Below are 20,349 nucleotides of genomic sequence, written 5' to 3'. Positions count from 1 at the left end.
CCTAGCCTAACCCTAACCCTAACCCTTATGGAAAACTGAAAAAAAAAATATTTTTTTTATTTCATTATGTGTGCCTATATAAGGGGGTGATAAACGGGGGGGTTATGTACTATCTTTATTATTTTGATCACTATGATCGTTTATCATAGTGATCAAAATAATGAATGGAATCTGCCAGCCGGAGCTAGCAGATTCCCGGCGGGCGCACTGCGCATGCGCCCGCCATTTTCAAGATGGCGGCGCCCATCGGATGACGCCGGCGGGCGCGGGACCACCGGGAGGGGACGGAGGACAAGGGAGAGGTACCGGTAGGGGACCGGGGGGATCGGGGACCCTATTTCTCTATCCTCTGATGTGCGATCACATCAGAGGAAAGAGAAATTAAATGTAAAATCGCGGCTTTTTTTTTTTTTGCGGTCGCCGTTATAGGGTTAATAACGGCGATCGCAAAAGCGGGGTCGGCAAAAAACGACCCGATTCATGTTCTCTGGGGTCTCGGCAGCCGAGACCCCGGAGAAAATCCGACACTGGGGGGCGCTATTTACTTACTCCACAGCGCCGTGAATTAACGGCGCTGTGGATTAAGTACCCTTAATTACCGCCGTTAAAAGGCGTATCGGCGGTCGTTAAGGGGTTAAGGATTAGAGAATTAGTTTGGGATTTTCCTGGTCATTAGGTACTTGAATGCCTCTCTCACCCTGATATTACATCTCCTGCCCCTATTATCAAGATCTTCTAATTGAACCCTGAGGTCTCTTACAGTCCATTGTTGTGAAAGCATTAGCTAGTGCAATTCAGCTACATGGGATCTAGTGATATCATGATCCCCCTCCAGCGTCTCTATCCGGCCCGACAGAAGCTGCAGATCATGTCTCACATAGGCTATTTCAGACCTGCATGTGTCCTTAACCTACTCTATTAGAGATTTAAAGGGAAGATGCCATGATTTTAATTTTTGCAATAAAAATTATTGATTATGCAATCAATTATTTTTAATACAAAATTAAATTAACTACTTTAACCCCTTTACCCCCAAGGGTGGTTTGCATGTGACCAGGCCAATTTTTACAATTCTGACCACTGTCCCTTTATGAGGTAATAACTCTGGAATGCTTCCATGGATCCTGGTGATTCTAACATTCTTTTCTCGTGGCATATGGTACTTCATGATAGTGGTAAAATTTCTTTGATTTGACTTGTGTTTATTTGTGAAAAAATGGAAATTTGGCGGAAATTTTTACAGTTTTGCAATTTTTTAACTTTGAATTTTCATTCCCTTAAATCACAGAGCTATGTCACATAAAATACTTAATAAGTAACAATTACCACATGTCTACTTTACATCAGCACAATTTTGGAACCAAATTTTTTTTGTTAGGAAGTTATAAGGGTTAAAAGTTAAACAGCAATATCTCATTTTTACACCACCATTTTTTTAGGGACCACATCACATTTGAAGTCACTTTGAGGGGTCTATATGACAGAAAATGAACAAAAGTGACACCATTCTAAAACCTGCACCTCTCAAGGTGCTCAAAATCACATTCAAGAAGTTTATTAACCCTTCTGGTGCTTCACATGAATTTTTGAAATGTTTTAAAAAAATGAACATTTAACTTTTTTCACAAAAAATTTACTTCAGATCCAATTTATTTTATTTTGCCAAGGGTAACAGGAGAAATTGGACTCCAAAAGTTATTGTGCAATTTATGCTGAGTACACTGATACCCCATATGTGGGGGTAAACCACTGTTTGAGCACATGGCAAATCTTGGAAGTGAGGGAGCACCTTTTGACTTTTTCAGCGCAAACTTGACTGGAATTGAGATTGGATGCCATGTCGCGTTTGGAGAGCCCCTGATGTGGCTAAATAGTGGAAACCCCCCACAAGTGCCCATTTTGGAAACTCGACCCCCCCAAGGAACTTAGCTAGATATGTGGTGAGCACTTTGAACCCCCAAGTCTTTAACTAAAGTTTATAACGCCTGGCCATGAAAATAAAAAAATCATATTTTTTCCCACAAAAATGATCTCTTAGTCCTCAATTTTTAATTTTCCCAAGGGTAAGAGGAGAAATTGGACCTGAAAAGTTTTTGTCCAATTTATCCTGAGTATGCTGATACACCATATGTGGGATAAAACTACTGTTTGGGCACACGTCAGGGCTTGGAAGGGAAGTAGTGACGTTTTGGAATGTAGACTTTGATGGAATTATCTGGGGTGTCATGTTGCATTTGCAGAGCCCCTGATGTTCCTAAACTGTGGAAATGCCCCACAAGTGACCCCATTTTGGAAACTAGACCCCCCAAGGAACTTATCTAGATGTGCCTTAACAGTGGCAATGCCAAACAAGTGCCCCCTTTTTGGAACTAATCTACTGTTTCCTGGTATGTGAATTTTATAATTGACCCCGGATTTCACCACAGCTCAGTCCAGCTGGGAACAAAGCCCAGTGACTAGATGTAACTGCTGTGACTTCTGTGAGATTCCTGCTAGCACCATGAGCACTCATGGTGCTATCGGGGATCGCGCCGCAGCTCAGTCTGGCTGGGAACGGAGTCCAGTGACCGGAGGTAGCCTCTATGACATCACCCCCGGTTACTGACGCTGCATTCCCAGCAGCTCATTCATCATTAGTTCTCAGCATGGATGGTCACATTTTGACACCGATCTGGTTGAAAACTAATTATCCCCCAGACATGAATTACGGCTTGGGACAGAACAACAGACAGGTATGGTATATTGTTGCTTTTTTATTTTACTTTTATTACAGGAGATTGAGGGTTTCGGTTGAATAGGCGAGATTGTAAGTATGGTTTAATTGAGAATATTAAAGGAGTCTGTGTCATTTTTCAATTAAAGGACTTTATTCTGGCTGTGTGTTTATTTACAATACAATTATAGGATTAGTAATGGATAGGTGTCTTATAGACACTTTGCCATTGCTAAGCCGTGGGCTTGTTGTTACCTGATGATAGAAAGGTGACATCAACCCCACAAATATTACCTCACTTTCCACCATGACAGGGCAATTGGGAAGAGCTTGGCAAAGTGCCAGAATTGGCACATCTAATTGATGCGCCTTTTCTGGGCAGTTGTGGGCTGCTATTTTTAGGCTGGGGGGGTCTATATCAAAGGCCCCTTACCTGCCTGAGAATACCAGCCCTCAGCTGTGAGCTTTAGTAAGGCTGGTTGTCAAAAATAGGGGGGACCCCATGCCGCTTTTTAAAATTATTTATTTAAATAATTTAAAAAAAACAGCATGGGGACCCCTCTATTCCTGATAACCAACCTTGTTGATGCTGACAGCTGAGGATTTCAGCTTCCAGCTGTGAGTTTTGCCTGGCTGGTTATAGAAAATACAGGGGAACCCATGCAATTTTTTTCATTTATTTATTTATAGCGCAGGTGGCGACTGATGAATATCCCCATCAGCCACTCCTGCTGTCACTGCTATTAGCATCAGCAGGGGTAGGCTGATGGGAGTAATAGTCCCATCAGCTGTCACCTGTCTCTTTTATCACTTAAATTTAACTCATCATTCTTCCCGGCTTGTGACGATCGCTGGCAGAGCAGGGGAGAATGACGAGAGCCCTGTTCAGCACCTAGCGCCGGGGAACAGTGCTTACTGCAATGCTTCTTCCCTGGGGCCCATCTGTGTGGTACTGATGCTGCACACGCATACCACACTTGTGTCACACGTATTGCAAACACGGACACTGACATCTCCAGTACTGGCAATATTAGGACGTGTGAAAGAGGCCTTATAGCGGGTTTTTATGTTTGGCAGCTGTCACATGCTAAAAGACGCTTTTTATTGGAAAAAGTAGTTTTTGCATCACCACATTTTGAGAGCTATAATTTTTCCATATTTTGGCCCAAAGACTCATGTGAAGTCTTGCTTTATGCAGGACGAGCTGACGTTTTTATTGGTACAATTTTCGGGCACATGAGTCTTTTTTTATCACTTACTATTCAGATTTTTGGGAGACAGAATAAGCAAAAACCAGCAATTCATGAATTTCTTTTGGGGGGCGATAATCCTGTGTATGGTAAAATTGATAAGACAGTTTTATTCTTCGGGTCAGTACGATTACAGCGATATCTCATTTATATTTTTTTTATGTTTTGGCGCTTTTATATAATAAAAACCATTTTATAGAAAAAATAGTTGTTTTTGCATCACTTTATTCTGAAAGCTATAACTTTTTTATTTTTTCGCTGATGATGCTGTATGGCAGCTTATTTTTTGCAGGACAAGATGACATTTTCAGCGGTACCATGTTTATTATATCCGTCTTTTTGATCGCGTGTTATTCCACTTTTTGTTCAGCGGTATGATGATAAAGTATTGTTTTTTTTATGATGTTCACTAAAAGGGTTAACTAGCGGGACATTTCATAGGTTGGGTCGTTTTGGACGCGGCAATATGTGTACTTTTATAGTTTATATTATTTTTCATTCAAATATTTATTTAGAGATTGAAAAAAATCAATATATATTCTATTTGTTTTATTCTTTTAAAATATTTTAACAATAATTTATATTTTTTTTAACTTTTTCTTAAGTTTTTTACTTATTCCATAGTTTCCTAGCTCTGGTGACCTGGATGTTGTCATGACAACATCCGCTCTCCATAGCAAAGATTGGGACCCTGCATCACGCCGCGGGGTCTCCGATCCAAAGGCAGAGGGGCTGTTAGCTCTGTGCCACTTCCGGAATGCTGAGATCTTGTTTGATCGCAGTATTTCGGGGGTTAAAGTGTCATGATCGGTCTGTTCGTGTGATAACCTGGAGCTGCCGATAAGACCGTGGGTCAAAGCGCTGCGTGGTCATGCTGTCACATGTCAGCGTGATCCGGCAGCTGTGACTTGTCACCCGCGGTTATGCTACCGCCGGTATTGTCTGTCACAGCACTACAGGGTCATGCTGGCAGATGTCAGTGTTACCCCGCAGCTGACTGTGATCTGCAGTGGTGACCTGCGGTACAACAGAAGGTGTGGGCCGATGAAACTACTGCTCCCATCGGGGCTGCTGAGGGGAGAGTAGCCACATCTGCCGGTGCCTGTGCTCACAGGTAAAAAAAAATGTAAAATTACATTCATCTAATATATAAAGCTCAAAGTGTGTATGTATGTGTGTGTGTGTGTGTGTATGTCCGGGATAGGCATCCGCACCGTCGCAGCTACAGCCACAAAATTTGGCGCAGTCACACATCTGGACCCCAAGAGCATCCTAAGCTATGTTGTGAGGTGAAATTTTAACGCCGCGCGTTCCAATTCACCAAACAATTTTGCCCCTGTCTACATAATGGGGAAAAAGTGTGTGAGCGTCAAGCCCCGCCCCTCATTATGATGTCATAATGCCCCTATCTACATAATGGGGAAACAGTGTGTGCGTATCAAGCCCCGCCCTCATTATGATGTCACAATGGTTGCCATGGCGACGCTGATGTCATCAAGCCCCGCCACTCATTATGATGCCATAATGGTTGACTATGGGATGGAGGATGTGTGATGGGTATATGGGCACTGGACTGTGGGAAGGAGGATATGTATGACGGGTATATGGGCACGGGCCTATGGGATGGTGGATATGTATGACGGGTATATGGGCACGGGACTATGGGATAGAGGATGTGTGATGGGTATATGGGCACTGGACTATGGGATGGAGGATATGTATGACGGGTATATGGGCACGGGACTGGGATGGCGGATATGTATGATGGGTATATGGGCATGGGACTATGGGATGGAGGATATGTATGATGGGTATATGGGCATGGGACTATGAGATGAAGGATGTGTGATGGGTATATGGGCATGGGACTATGGGATGGCGAATATGTATGATGGGTATATGGGCATGGGACTATGGGATGGAGAATATGTTTGATGGGTATATGGGCATGGGACTATGGGATGGAGGATAATTATAATTTGTTATAACTAACCACAGTTAGTTACTATTCCCGGGCAGCGCCGGCCTCTTCAGCTACATTTTTTAAGGTGGGAATAAAAAATAAATAAGAATTTTGACACTGTTTAGAGGTGATGCATTTAAAACTTTCACGTTTACCTGTTCATAGGTTTATATCAGGGCTTGATGTCATCAAGCCCCGCCGCTCATTATGATGTCATAATGGTTGACTATGGGATGGAGGATGTGTGATGGGTATATGGGCACTCGACTATGGGATGGCGAATATGTATGATGGGTATATGGGCATGGGACTATGGGATGGAGGGTATGTATGATGGGTATATGGGCACGGGACTATGAGATGGAGGATATGTATGATGGGTATATGGGCATGGGACTATGAGATGGAGGATATGTGATGGGTATATGGGCACTGGACTATGGGATGGAGGATATGTATGATGGGTATATGGGCACCTGACTATGGGATGGAGAATATGTATGACAGGTACATGGGCACGGGACTATGGGATGGAGGATGTGTGATGGGTATATGGGCACTGGACTATGGGATGGAGGATATATATGACGGGTATATGGGCACGGGACTATGGAATGGCGGATATGTATGATGGGTGTATGGGCATGTGACTATGGGATGGAGAATATGTATGATGGGTATATGGGATGGAGAATATGTATGATGGGTATATGGTCATGGGCCTATGGGATGGTGGATATGTATGATGGGTATATGGGCACGGGACTATGGGATGGAGGATAATTATAATTTGTTATAACTAACCACAGTTAGTTACTATGCCTGGGCAACTCCGGGCTCTTCAGCTAGTATTCACATAAAAATAAAAACCCATTATACTCACCTCACACCAAATCCCCAATGCCGTAGTTGCCTAGAGATAATGTAAAATAATAAACCAACATTTACTCCCTGTCTGCCATAGTCCATGTAATCCAGATTGTCCAACGATGATCTCGCATGTAGACCAGTCACATAGGGCTCTACCCAGCCGTCCGCAAAACACTGACAGGAGCTAATCGCTCGCGCAGTGTATCACTGAGCCACCGTAAGAGTTCACTGGGGTATGTCAGCTTTCACTTACAGCACTACCACTGTGTGAGAAATTTCCCACCCAGCGGTGCCGTAAGTGAGAGCAGCAGAGCTGATGAACTACTTTATGGTGAACTCTCATGGCGGCGCACTGATACACAGCGGGAGGAATACCTCCTATCAGTTTATCACTGGAGCCGGGTAGAGCAGTCACATCTCTTGATGTGACTGTGTTACATGTGAGATTGATGTGGGACACTCGGTAAATGGACTACATCAGACAGGGAGTATTATATGTTGGTTTATTATTTTATTTTTGTTGAAGGAGACGAGGGAGTCACAGATTAGGCATTCAGTAAGTATGGTAAATTAAGATTATTAAAGGAGTCTCTGTGATTATTTCAAATAAAGGACTTTATTCTGGCTGTGTCTTTATTTACCATATAACTATAGGATTAGTAATGGATAGTTATCTTATAGACGCTTTGCCATTACTAAGCCGTGGGCTTGATGTCACCGGACAATACAAAGGTGACATCAACCCCACAAATATGAACCCCACTTGCCACCGCTGCAGGGCAAGTGGGAAGAGCAAGGCTAAGTGCCAGTTTTGCCACATCATATAGATGCGCCTTTTCTTGGGTGGCTGAGAGCTGATGTTTTTAGCCTAGGGGTCCAATATCTATGGCCCCTTCCTAGGCTATTAATATCAGCCCGCAGCTGTCTGCATAGCCTTTGCTGGTTATTAATTACATGGGTACCCCACATCATTTTTTGGGGATCCCCCTTTTAATAGCCATTAAAGGCTAAGTATACAGCTGTGAGCTGATATTAATAGCCTGGTTGTTGTCTGGTTACAGCCCATGTAAAGTCGTTCTGTTAACGCTCCTACATAGGCTGATGACAATGTGTGCGTAGGTTTGTGTGTGTTTGTGTTAACTTATCGGCTTAGTAATGAGGGTGTCAGGCTGAGTGTGAGCTTTTGAGTGTGAGCGTCAGCGTGTGAGTGTAAGCGTGAGCGTCAGAGTATGAGCGTAAGTGTGAGCGTGAGTGTCAGTATGAGTGTGACTATCAGCATGTGAGTGTGAGCATCAGTGAGTGAGTGTGAGCATGCGTGTAAGGATCAGCGTGTGAGATTGTGTGATCGTCAATGTGAGTGTGAGGTTCAGCGTGTGAGTGTGAGCGTCAGCGTATGAGCATGAGTGTGAGCGTAACAGTCAACGTGAGTGTGAGCGTCAGCATGTGAGCATGAGCATCAATGTATCAGTGTGAGTGTGAGCGTGCGTGTGAGAATCAGCATGTGAGTGTGAGCGTCAGCATATGAGTGTGAGCGTGACACAGCGAGCAGCACCAACTAAGAATCGCTGCTGGCTGCCATCCTCGGTGACCGTTTACTTGTCAGTATAACTTTGCAGTCACCAACAAAATGGCTCTGCACTGTGTTCCTAAATGTCATCCTCTCTTATCCCTTAGCAAACACCCACAAGGGGAGGAGAGCAGGGACATCACACACATGTGAGCAGATTCAGTCCATATTTCCTGCTGTGTTAATGTGAGCTAATTGTACACTAGGTTTTTGTGTCAAATTTCAATAGCTGCTCCCTTAGTGTTTGAAAGTGGAAATACCCAAACCTTTTCAAATTATTTTTCATATTTTACTAAACTATAAACAAATGATAATATTTTTTAAGAAAATTTAAACATTAATTCTTTACATTTTTTTTTAAATTGCTGAAAAAAATGTTTTTTATTTATAGCACCTTCCCTTTAAAGTCCTCCCTGGAAGGAATTTCATCCAGGATGTTGGCTGGGACCACCCATTTGACCCTTTTCCTCCTCAGAGGATTCCCCAGTAAAATCACTCCAGTCCCCTTTATTCTTGGCATTATATGTTGTTTTGAGGGGACCCTTTAATGAAAGAGTATCCTCTCCTTCCCAATCCGCTCTGTTCTTTCTCTGGGGGGTTTCTTTACCTCAGGTAGTGTAAAGGGCTCAGCAGCCTGATATTATGAGAGGGGAGGGGAGAGATGACCTCCAGATTCCCCCTTGTACCAAGTCATCAACTTGCTGGCTGGGCTGCATAAGTGAGCCTCGATCCTTCAGCCCATCCTGAGCCTGCTGCTGCTGGGGGGCGACTGCCCCATCTCCTTACCCCCTCCATGCTCATCCTTCACTCCCCTCCATCCAGTCTGCCGAGTGCAGCGTCCTCCTCGTGCGCTGTGGCTGCCTTCTCTGCGCAGCAAGATGGTTCCGGCACCGCCAAGACCGCTTGCTCACGTAGGAGGAAGGTATCCAGAGCTGTAGTGGGAACAACCATCATCGCCCCTATCTGCGCAGGGGTACTGATTCTCTTGGAACCCATTTGAGGAGAAAGTGCTGCAAGCTGTATTAGTTGTAATGTCCGGTGGGAGTTCCTCAGCCAAGCGTCCTCTCAGCACAGCTTCCCAGACACACACCTCCAACAGCAATTTTAAGATCTCTTCACAGGTGTTCAATGATATTAAGATCCGGATTCATTGCTGGCCACTTCAAAACTCTACAGCACTTTCTCGATGCTTATTAACATATGTTTGGTGTCATTGTCCTGCTGGAAGATCCATGACCTAGGATACAAACCCAACTTTCTTCTACTGGACACTATATTGTGACCCAAAATTCATTGGTAGTCTTCAGATTTCATGATGCCTTGTACACAGACTATGCACCCAGTGCCAGAGGCTGCAAAATAACCCTAAAACATCTTTGAAACTCCACCATGTTTGACTGTAGGAACTGTGTTCTTTTTTTGTAGGCCTCTTCCATTTTCTGTAAACAGAATGATATGCTTTAACAGAAAGCCCTATATTGGTCTCATCTGTCCTCAAGACACTTTCCCCGAAGGATTTTGGCTTACTCATGTACATTTTGCCAAACTGCAGTCTACCTTTTTTATATCTGTGTCAGCAGTGGGTTCCTCCAGGGTCTCCTACCATAGCATTTCATTTAATTCAAATTTGAATATTTTGCGCTGACAGTTATGCACCCTGACCATGCAGGACAGTTTGAATTTCTTTGGAACTTGATCGGGGCTGCTTATCGACCATACGGTAAACCTGCGTTGCAATCGATCATTAATTTTTCTCTTCCTTCCATGTCCAGAGAGATTAGCTAAAGTGTTATGAGTTCTAAACTTCTTGATTATGTTATGCACTGTGGACAAAGGAACATCAGGATCTCTGGAGATGGACTTGTAACTAGAGTTGGGCGAAACGGGTCGGTCAAATTCAAAAGTCGGCGACTTTCGCTGAAGTCGGGTTTCATGAAACGAAACCTGACCATAGCGTGAGGTCGGCCACGAGGTCGGCGACCCGAGCACCAAAGTCGCGTTTCAAATAAATGATGCTTCCAGCGCCCTTTTTCAGCCAATGATGGAGGACGCACACTGTGGGCAACGCGATGACATAGGCATCGGTCACCACCATCTTTGAGAAGGGCATGCAAGTGATTGGCTGGCTTTGTGTGGCGTCACAGGGGCTATAAAAGGGCGTGCACACCGACCATCATCTTACTTCTGCCGATCTTAGCATTAGGGAGAGGTTGCTGCTGCTGATTCAGAATAAGGGAGAGCGTTAGGCAGGGAAGAAGAACCAAAAACTGCTTCTGCTGTTAGCGATTTACACTGTACAACACAACAGTTTGTGTGCAGTGACATCAGCTCTGTTGGTTATTAGGCTGCCTTATAAGGCTCCCTGATAGCTGCATTGCTGTTTGCACTCTGCTGTACAAACTGCTTTTTTTAAAAGCAAAAATACTGTTCTTCCTCTTTTCTGCACAGTTACCATTTTTCCACCCTTTTGTGTGCAGCAGTCCTGCTTATTAGGCTGCCTGTGTCCATACTTGGACTGAGAGCATCATTGACAGCCTCCTAAAATCTCTAGTGAGATCCAAATTCTCACCAATACTATATACACCCTCCACCTTGTCATACACCATCCAATTTCAGCCTGTTACATTGAGGTGTAATCTCTACTGGGCCTGACACAATAGTTCAGCATCCTCAAATCTCTACTAAGATTCAAATTCTCACCAATACTACATACACCCTCCACCCTGTCATACACCATCCAATTTCAGCCTGTTACATTGAGGTGTAATCTCTACTGGGCCTGAGACAATAGTTCAGTGTCCTCAAATCTCTAGTGAGATTCAAATTCTCACCAATACTACATACACCCTCTACTGTTATGAATGGGTCACCAAGGAGGAAAAAAGCAACACACGCTAAGTCTCAGAAAACCAGAGAGGTTGGTAAACTATGCAGACTGCAGAGCCCTGATCTTAACACACAACTAGAGGCAGTCGTGGAGCGTGCCTACGATGGTCCTGGATGCCTTGTCACAATAGGAGAGCTAAATAAGCCTAAAGTAAGAAAAGAGGAAAACTAACTCCCCAGAGCAGACCCCAAAGGAAAGACAGCCCCCCACATGTATTGAAGATGAAGCAAGATGAAAACACAAACAAAGGCAGAAAAATAGGCTGAGCAAACGATGGGGCCAAACTAACTTGAAAGGACAGGAAAGGAAAGATACTGTCTGCAATCTGCCAAAAAACCCTACCAAAAATAATGTCCAACTCTTCTGATAACAAAATTAACCCTGAAGTCACTAGACTTCTCCCAATATATCAGCACTCTGGAATATTCTGAGACAGAGCAAAAAGAGGCCAATCTAATAAAGGACAAAAAGGCAAATTGGCAAATACAGATAAATAAGAGTGGAAATTCAGCACAGCCCAGCCAGGCTGGCTGACCACACAAAAACTGAGTTGACCAACAAGAGCAAGTGTGAACATTAGCAAAAAACAAACTTAACTTGAGATGACTGGAGCAGAGCTGAAGTCCAAGACCTGAGAAACAGACTGAATCACCAGCAACAGGATAGGGCGTTGGCTGTCTTATATCCAGTCTGATACTCCAGAGATCCAATCACTATCCTCCTCAGCAGGTGGCAGACCATTACCAATTAAACTAACCTCACTACCTCCTGTCACTACCAGAGGGAGAACGGAAGGAGAACTCCCAGCTGGTTGAGCAGAAAATGAGCTCATAACAGTACCCCCCTTTGAGGAGGGGTCACCAAACCCTCATCCACGTCACCAGACTGATCGGGATGGGCCCGGTGAAAAGCACGAACCAATCTATCAGCATGAATATCCGAGGCAGAGACCCAAGAATTATCCTCCTGGCCATAACACTTCCATTTGACCAAATACTGGAGTCACCGTCTGACCAAGCGAGAATCCAATATTTTCCCTACCTCATATTCCACATTGCCTTTAACCAAAACACGGTCAGGAGGAGCCGCCACAGGAACTACTGGCTCAACAAACCTCTTCAACAGTGATTTGTGAAATACGTTATGGATTTTGAACGTAACTGGAAGAGCCAACCGAAAAGAGACAGGATTAAGAATCTCCAAAATCTTATAAGGTCCAATAAATCTTGGCTTAAATTTTGGAGATGCAACTTTCATAGGAATATTCTTAGGCGACAACCAAACCATATCACCCACTTTAAAGCGGGGACCAATGGTCCTATGCCAGTTGGAAAAACGCTGGGCCTTTTCCTGAGAGAGTGACAACTTATCCACCACTTGGTCCCATTTCTGCTGCATTCTCACAACCACAGTGTCCACACCTGGGCAGGACGAAGATTCCACTTGTCCTGAAGAGAATCGAGGATGAAACCCAAAATTACAGAAAAAGGGTGACATCAAAGTGGCAGAACTAGCTCTATTGTTCAGCGCAAATTCGGCCAAGGGCAAAAATGAGACCCAATCATCTTGATCAGCAGATATAAAACATCTTAAATAAGACTCCAAGGTCTGGCTTGTTCTCTCAGTCTGCCCATTGGTCTGAGGATGAAACGCGGAGGAGAAGGATAACTGAATTCCCAGATTGGAACAAAAGGCTTTCCAGAATCTGGAAACAAACTGGACCCCTCTATCAGACACAATGTTCTCAGGAATCCCGTGTAACCGAACCACCTGTTGTAAAAACAAGGGTACCAACTCAGCGGAAGATGGCAACTTTGGGAGTGGTACAAGATGGACCATCTTCGAAAATCTATCACAAATCACCCAGATAACAGTTATTCTCTGAGAGGCAGGAAGATCAGAAATAAAATCCATTGAGATATGGGTCCATGGCCTCCTGGGCACCGGGAGGGGCATCAGCAACCCACTAGAACGAGAACAGGGTTTAGACCAAGAACAAGTCCCACAGGACTGTACAAAATTCCTGACATCACGAGACAAGGCAGGCTACCAAAACGACCGACTCACCAAATCTCTGGTACCAAAAATACCTGGATGACCAGCCAATGCGGAGCAATGGACTTCAGACATCACTCTCTTTCTCCACTGGTCAGGAACATACAATCTTCCCATAGAGCAACGCTCAGGTTTATCCTCCTGAAATTCCTCCAGGGCGCGTCTCAAATCGGGCGAAATGGCAGAAAGAACAACCCCCTCACCTAGGATAGTAGTAGGCTCTGTCACATTAAGAGAATCAGCAAAGAAACTCCTACAAAGGGCGTCTGCATTAACATTCTTAGTGCCCGGAAGAAGAGACCACAAAATTAAAACGCGTGAAAAACAAGGCCCATATAGCCTGTCTAGGATTCAAGCATTTAGCCGACTCGAGATAAATCAGATTCTTGTGATCGGTGAGGACCACAGATTGATGTCTAGCTCCCTCCAACCAATGTCTCCACTCCTCAAATGCCCATTTCATGGCAAACAATTCCCGATTCCCCACGTCATAGTTGCTCTCAGATGGGGAGAACTTTCGAGAAATTAAGGCACAGGGATTCATCTTAGAAGTCACAGGATTTTTTTGGGACAAAACAGCTCCTGCACCAATCTCAGAAGCGTCTACCTCCACTTGAAATGGAAGTGAGACATCAGGTTGCCGTAGAACTGGAGCTGAAGTAAATCTCCGCTTAAGCTCCTGAAATGCTGAGACAGCCTCAGGAGACCAATTCAGCACATCAACTCCCTTCTTGGTCAGATCAGTCAGTGGTTTGACAATACTAGAAAAATTACCTATAAATTTACGATAGAAATTAGCAAAACCCAAAAAACTTCTGGAGAGCCTTCAAAGAAGTAGGCTGAACCCAATCATAAATGGCCTGTACCTTGGCCGGGTCCATTTCAATAGTCGATGGAGACAAGATAAATCCCAAAAATGAAATCCTCTGTACACCAAAGAGGCATTTCGATCCCTTAGCAAACAGGGAATTCTCCCTCAAAATCCGGAACATAGTCCGGACATGTTCCACATGGGAATCCCAATCACTAGAAAAGATCAAAATACAATCCAGATAGATGATCAAAAACTTATCTACAAAGTCTCAAAAAATATCTTTCATAAAGGACTGGAAGAGAGAAGGGGCATTGGAGAGCCCAGAAGGCATCACCAGGTACTCAAAATGTCCCTCTGGAGTATTAAACGCCGTCTTCCATTCATCCCCGTGCTTGATGCGAATAAGATTATACGCCCCCTGAGGTCAAGCTTAGTAAACCAGCAGGCACTCAACTCTGGAGAATAAATCAGACATCAGAGGTAACGGGTACTGATATTTAACTGTCATCTTGTTAAGTGAACAATAATTAATACACGGTCTTAATGAACCATCTTTCTTGGCCACAAAAAAAAAAAACGGCGCCCAAAGGCGACGAGGATGGTCTAATATGACCCTTCTCCAACGACTCCTTAATATAGGATCGCATAGCATCATGTTCGGGTACAGGTAAGTTGAAAAGCCAAACCTTGGGAAATTTACACCCAGGCATCAACTCAACTGCAAAGTCAAAACTTCTATGAGGAGGCAAAGATGCAGACTTACTCTCACTAAATACATCAGAGAAATCAGCCAGATAATCAGGAATATCATGAGACTGAGGAGAGGTGGAGAAAACAGGAGCGTCCCTAAGAACACACTGACAACCCCAATTCACCACAGACACAGATTTCCTATCCAAAACTGGGTTATGAGTTTGCAACCAGGGGAAACCCAGAACAATAGTATCATGTAAATTATGCAGAACCAAAAATTTACAATTTTCTTGGTGATCTGGGGCAACTCGCATTATCACCTGGGTCCAAAACTGAGGTTTATTCTCTGCCAAAGGAGTGGCATCAATACCCCTCAAAGGAATAGGCATCTGTAGAGGCGTCATGGACAAGCCACAACGTTTAGCAAAGTCCAAATCCATCAGATTCAGAGCTGCTCCTGAATCCACAAAAGCCTTTGTGGAAAATGTGGACAAGGAGCAGATCAAAGTAATTGCCAAAAGGAACTTAGGTTGTACACTGCCTTCAGCAAATGTGTGTGCAAAACGTTTCTCTCGTTTAGGGCAGACAGAAATAGTATGAGAGGCGTCTCCACAGAAAAAACACAGCTTATTACGCCTTCTAAACTCCTGACGTTGCGCCTTAGACAACACCCCATCACATTGCATAGGTTCAGACATTTGTTCAGAAAGTGGCAGCGCCTCCCGTGTAGTCTTACGTTCACGTAAACGCCGATCAACTTGAATGGCTAATGACATAGAGCCATTCAGACCAGAGGGAACAGGAAATCCCACCATAACATCCTTTACGGTCTCTGATAAACCTTTCCGAAAGAGAGCTGCCAGTGCACTATCATTCCATGTAGTAAGGACCGCCCACTTTCAGAATCTTTGACAGTATAACTCTGCAGGATCCTGACCCTGGCTTAATGCCAACAGGGTTCTCTCAGCTTGATCAACGCCATTAGGTTCATCATACAACAACCCCAAAGCCTGAAAAAATGCATCCACATAAGTCAGAATAGGATTTTCAGGTGTCAGAGAAAACGCCCAATCCTGGGGATTGCCGCGCAGCAAGGAGATGACAATTTTAATCTGCTGCACAGAGCTCCCCGATGAGTTAGGCTTCAAGGCAAGAAATAATTTACAACTATTCATAAAATTCAGAAATTTAGACCGATCCCCAGAAAACACATCAGGAGTAGGGATCTTGGGTTCAGCAACATGTGACTGAAGGAGGTAGGTAGAAATTCCCTGCACTTCAGCAGCAAGTTGCTCCACATGATCAGACAGTTGCTTAATCTCCATTAGGAGAAAAAAAATCCTCCTATGGCCCCAGAGAAAAAGAGGAAAAAATATAAAAAAAAAACTGACACTTTTTTTCTTTCCCTTTTTTTTTTCTTAAACAATTCCTTCCTGCTTATGAGTACCCTAGAATCTGCGGTATGGCTGGTGATTCTGTTATGAATGGGTCACCAAGGAGGAAAAAAGCAACACACGCTAAGTCTCAGAAAACCAGAGAGGTTGGTAAACTATGCAGACTGCAGAGCCCTGATCTTAACACACAACTAGAAGCAGTCGTGGAGCGTGCCTACGGTGGTCCTGGATGCCTCGTCACAACAGGAGAGCTAAATAAGCCTAAAGTAAGAAAAGAGGAAAACTAACTCCCCAGAGCAGACCCCCAAAGGAAAGACAGCCCCCCACATGTATTGACGGTGAAGCAAGATGAAAACACAAACAAAGGCAGAAAAATAGGCTGAGCAAACGATGGGGCCAAACTAACTTGAAAGGACAGGAAAGGAAAGATACTGTCTGCAATCTGCCAAAAAACCCTACCAAAAATAATGTCCAACGCTTCTGATAACAAAATTAACCCTGAAGTCACTAGACTTCTCCCACTATATCAGCACTCTGGAATATTCTGAGACAGAGCAAAAAGAGGCCAATCTAATAAAGGACAAAGAGGCAAATTGGCAAATACAGATAAATAAGAGTGGAAATTCAGCACAGCCCAGCCGGGCTGGCTGACCACACAAAAACTGAGTTGACCAACAAGAGCTAGTGTGAACATTAGCAAAAAACAAACTTAACTTGAGATGACTGGAGCAGAGCTGAAATCCAAGACCTGAGAAACAGACTGAATCACCAGCAACAGGATAGGGCGTTGGCTGTCATATCCAGTCTGATACTCCAGAAATCCAATCACTATCCTCCTCGTCAGGTGGCAGAACATTACCAATTAAACTAACCTCACTACCTCCTGTCACTACCAGAGAGAGAACGAAAGGAGAACTCCCAGCTGGTGGAGCAGAAAATGAGCTCATAACACTCTACCTTGTCATACACTATCCAATTTCAGCCTGTTACATTGAGGTGTAATCTCTACTGGGCCTGAGACAATAGTTCAGTGTCCTCAAATCTCTAGTGCGATTCAAATTCTCACAAATACTATATACACCCTCCACCTTGTCATACACCATCCAATTTCAGCCTGTTACGTTGAGGTGTAATGTCTACTGGGCCTGAGACAATAGTTCGGCATCCTCAAATCTCTAGTGAGATTCAAATTCTCACCAATACTATATGCACCTTCTACCTTGTTTTACAGTACCATATAGCTGGTGGTTTTTTGGGTACATTTTCACAAAAATGAGGAAGTATGGTGGAAGAGGCCGTGGAAGTGGGCGGGGGTTGCCAGCTGGGTCGTGTTGGTGGTGCATCTGTTAGTAGTGACAAAAGCATAATAGCACCTAAGGCAGGAGGTGTTGAGCCTGCGTCATTGTCTGGCTCCACAAGGCCTCGAAGGCTCCCTTTTCTGGGAGTAGATAAACCGCTTTTAAAGCCGGAGCTTCAGGAACAAGTTTTAGCTTACATTGCTGACACAGCCTCCAGCTCTCTCGCCTCCTCTTCTGAAGTTTCAAAAAATAAAAGCACTGAGTCTTCAGTGGAGGCTCCTGGTCAGGAACAACACCTTTCCTTGTGTCCTTCACCCCTACTAAAAGTGAAGGATGCGGCAGGCCACACTACAGATTACTCCATGGAGCTCATTTCACATACCATGCCTGGGTTATCAAGTCAAATCGTGAATTCCCCAGTCCAAGATGAATCTGACATGGAGTGCACTGATGCACAGCCACTGCTAGATTTTTCTGCTGGTACATTGACTCAGAGCACTACATTGTCCTCGCAGTGTACTGAGGCAGAATCAGACCCTGATGAAACTCAGGTGCCCCTTCCCGCATGCTATACCACCTTACACGGTGACACAGAGGAAGGTGCACATGAAATTGAAGAGGAGGTGATGGATGACCCAGTTGTTGACCCAGATTGGCATCCATTGGGAGAAGAGGGTGCCGCTGCCAATAGCTCAGAAGAGGAGGAGGATCCACAGCAGGCAACCACATCGCAACAGCTGTTATCTGGCAGGACCGTAGCAGTCCAAAAACGGGTTAAAAAAACCAAAAGAGTTGCAGGACAGCTTGGCCAGACGGTCAAATTAGCACAGCGTGCAAGGCCTCAAAATGTCTTCCATAGTAGGAAGAGTGCAGTGTGGCACTTTTTTTAACAAAATTCTAATGATCAGGCAAAAGTTATCTGTAAAAAGTGCGCAAAGATCTTTAGCCGAGGGAAAAATCTGAGAAATTTGAATACCAGTTGCATGCTTAGACATTTAACTACCATGCACTTGCAAGCGTGGACGGATTACCAAACCTCACGTACCACTGTAAGCCCACCGGTTAGCACACCACCAGCAGCAAATGTCGAGGTGTCGTCGCAAGGGCAAATCAGTCATGGAATCACAATGTTATTGCTACGAAAGACTGAATCTAGGCCATCAGCAACACCACCAACACCATCACCATCACCAACCCTCTCTCAGTCCGCCATGTCCACCGCTAGTTCCACCATATGCAGCTCTCAAGTCCAACTCACCCTACCAGAGACTCTGAGTAGGACACGAAAGTACTCATCCTCTCATCCACGTACACTGGCTTTGAACGCCCACATTGCCAAACTAATCTCGTTAGAGATGACGCCCTACTGGTTGGCTGAAAGCAAAGCTTTCCGCAAGCTCATGGCCTACGCAGTACCACGCTATGACCTACCCAGTCGGCACTTCTTTTCGTGAAAAGCCATCCCAGCCCTCCACATGCATGTGAAAGACCGCATTGTCCATGCACTCAAGCAATCAGTGAGTGGAAAGGTGCACCTCATAACAGATGCATGGTCCAGTAGGCATGGCCAGGGCCGTTACGTGTCCATCACTGCATACTGGGTTAATGTGGTGGATGCAGGGTCCACAGGGGACAGCGGCGGTGTGACAGTGCTGCCTATCCCACGGTATAGGAAACAATTGGCTGTAGGCGTTCGACCCTCCTCCTCCTCCAGAAGCAAAAGCTCGTCCACAGAGCGCAGTCGCACGAGCACTCCATCCGCAGCTGCCAGTGTTGCACACGAGGTGTCCCACTTTCGAACAGTTAGTGGTAAGCGTCAGCAGGCTGTGTTGAAGATGATGTGTTTGGGCGACATCAGACACACCGCGGAGGTACTGGCTGACTACTTGCAGCGACAAACTGAGTCATGGCTGGACAGTCTACATCTTGAGGCAGGCAAGGTAGTAAGTGATAACGGCCGGAATTTTGTGGCAGCCATAGCCCTTTCAAAACTCAGACACATACCTTGCCTGGCTCACACCTTGAACCTGGTGGTGCAGTGCTTCCTCAATAATTATCCGGAGTTAACAGCCCTGCTCCATAAGGTGCGAAGACTGTGCTCGCACATCCGCTGGTCGCCCGTATACTCCAGTCGTATGCAGAAGCTGCAGCGATTGCTCCACCTTCCCAAGCACCACCTAAATATCGACGTTGCAACAAGGTGGAACTCCACTCTGCACATGGTTCAGAGGCTGTGTGAACAGAGGCAGGCTGTAATTCATTTGTGGGAGGATACACAGTCAGGCGGTTTGCGGGCAGACATGGAGTTGTCTGGTGTGCAGTGGTCGAAGCTGAAAGACCTCTGTAAAGTCCTTCAGTGTTTTGAGGAATGCACACGGCTGGTAAGCGCAGATGACGCCATCATAAGCATGAGCATCCCACTTATGTGTCTGCTCATGCAAACCTTGATGCACATTAAGGAACAGGCATCTGCAGCTGAGGAGGAAGAGGAGGAGGGAAGCCTTGATGACAGTCAGCCATTGTCTGCTCAGGGAAGTCTCGTGGACGAGGTGGAGGAAGAAGAGGAGGATGTTGGGGATGATTATTTAGGGGAGGAGGATGCTTCTCAGGGGGCAAGACAAAATGTTGGCATGGCAAGGTCAGATACAGGGTTTGTGCATGACTGGAGGGATGTTGATTTGCCAGAAAGTGCTCCTCCACCCAGCACTCGCAGTGCATCATTGACACCTGGAACATTGGCCCACATGTCTGATTATGCCTTGCAGATCCTAAAGAGGGACCACTGCATTGCCAAAATGATGAACGATGATGACTACTGGTTGGCCAGCATCCTGGATCCACGCTA

This window comes from Dendrobates tinctorius, unplaced genomic scaffold, assembly GCF_039654945.1.
Source record: "Dendrobates tinctorius isolate UK_male_01 unplaced genomic scaffold, ASM3965494v1 ptg000097l, whole genome shotgun sequence".
Classification (NCBI taxonomy): Eukaryota; Metazoa; Chordata; class Amphibia; order Anura; family Dendrobatidae; genus Dendrobates; species Dendrobates tinctorius.
This window is presented reverse-complemented; position numbering follows the sequence as displayed.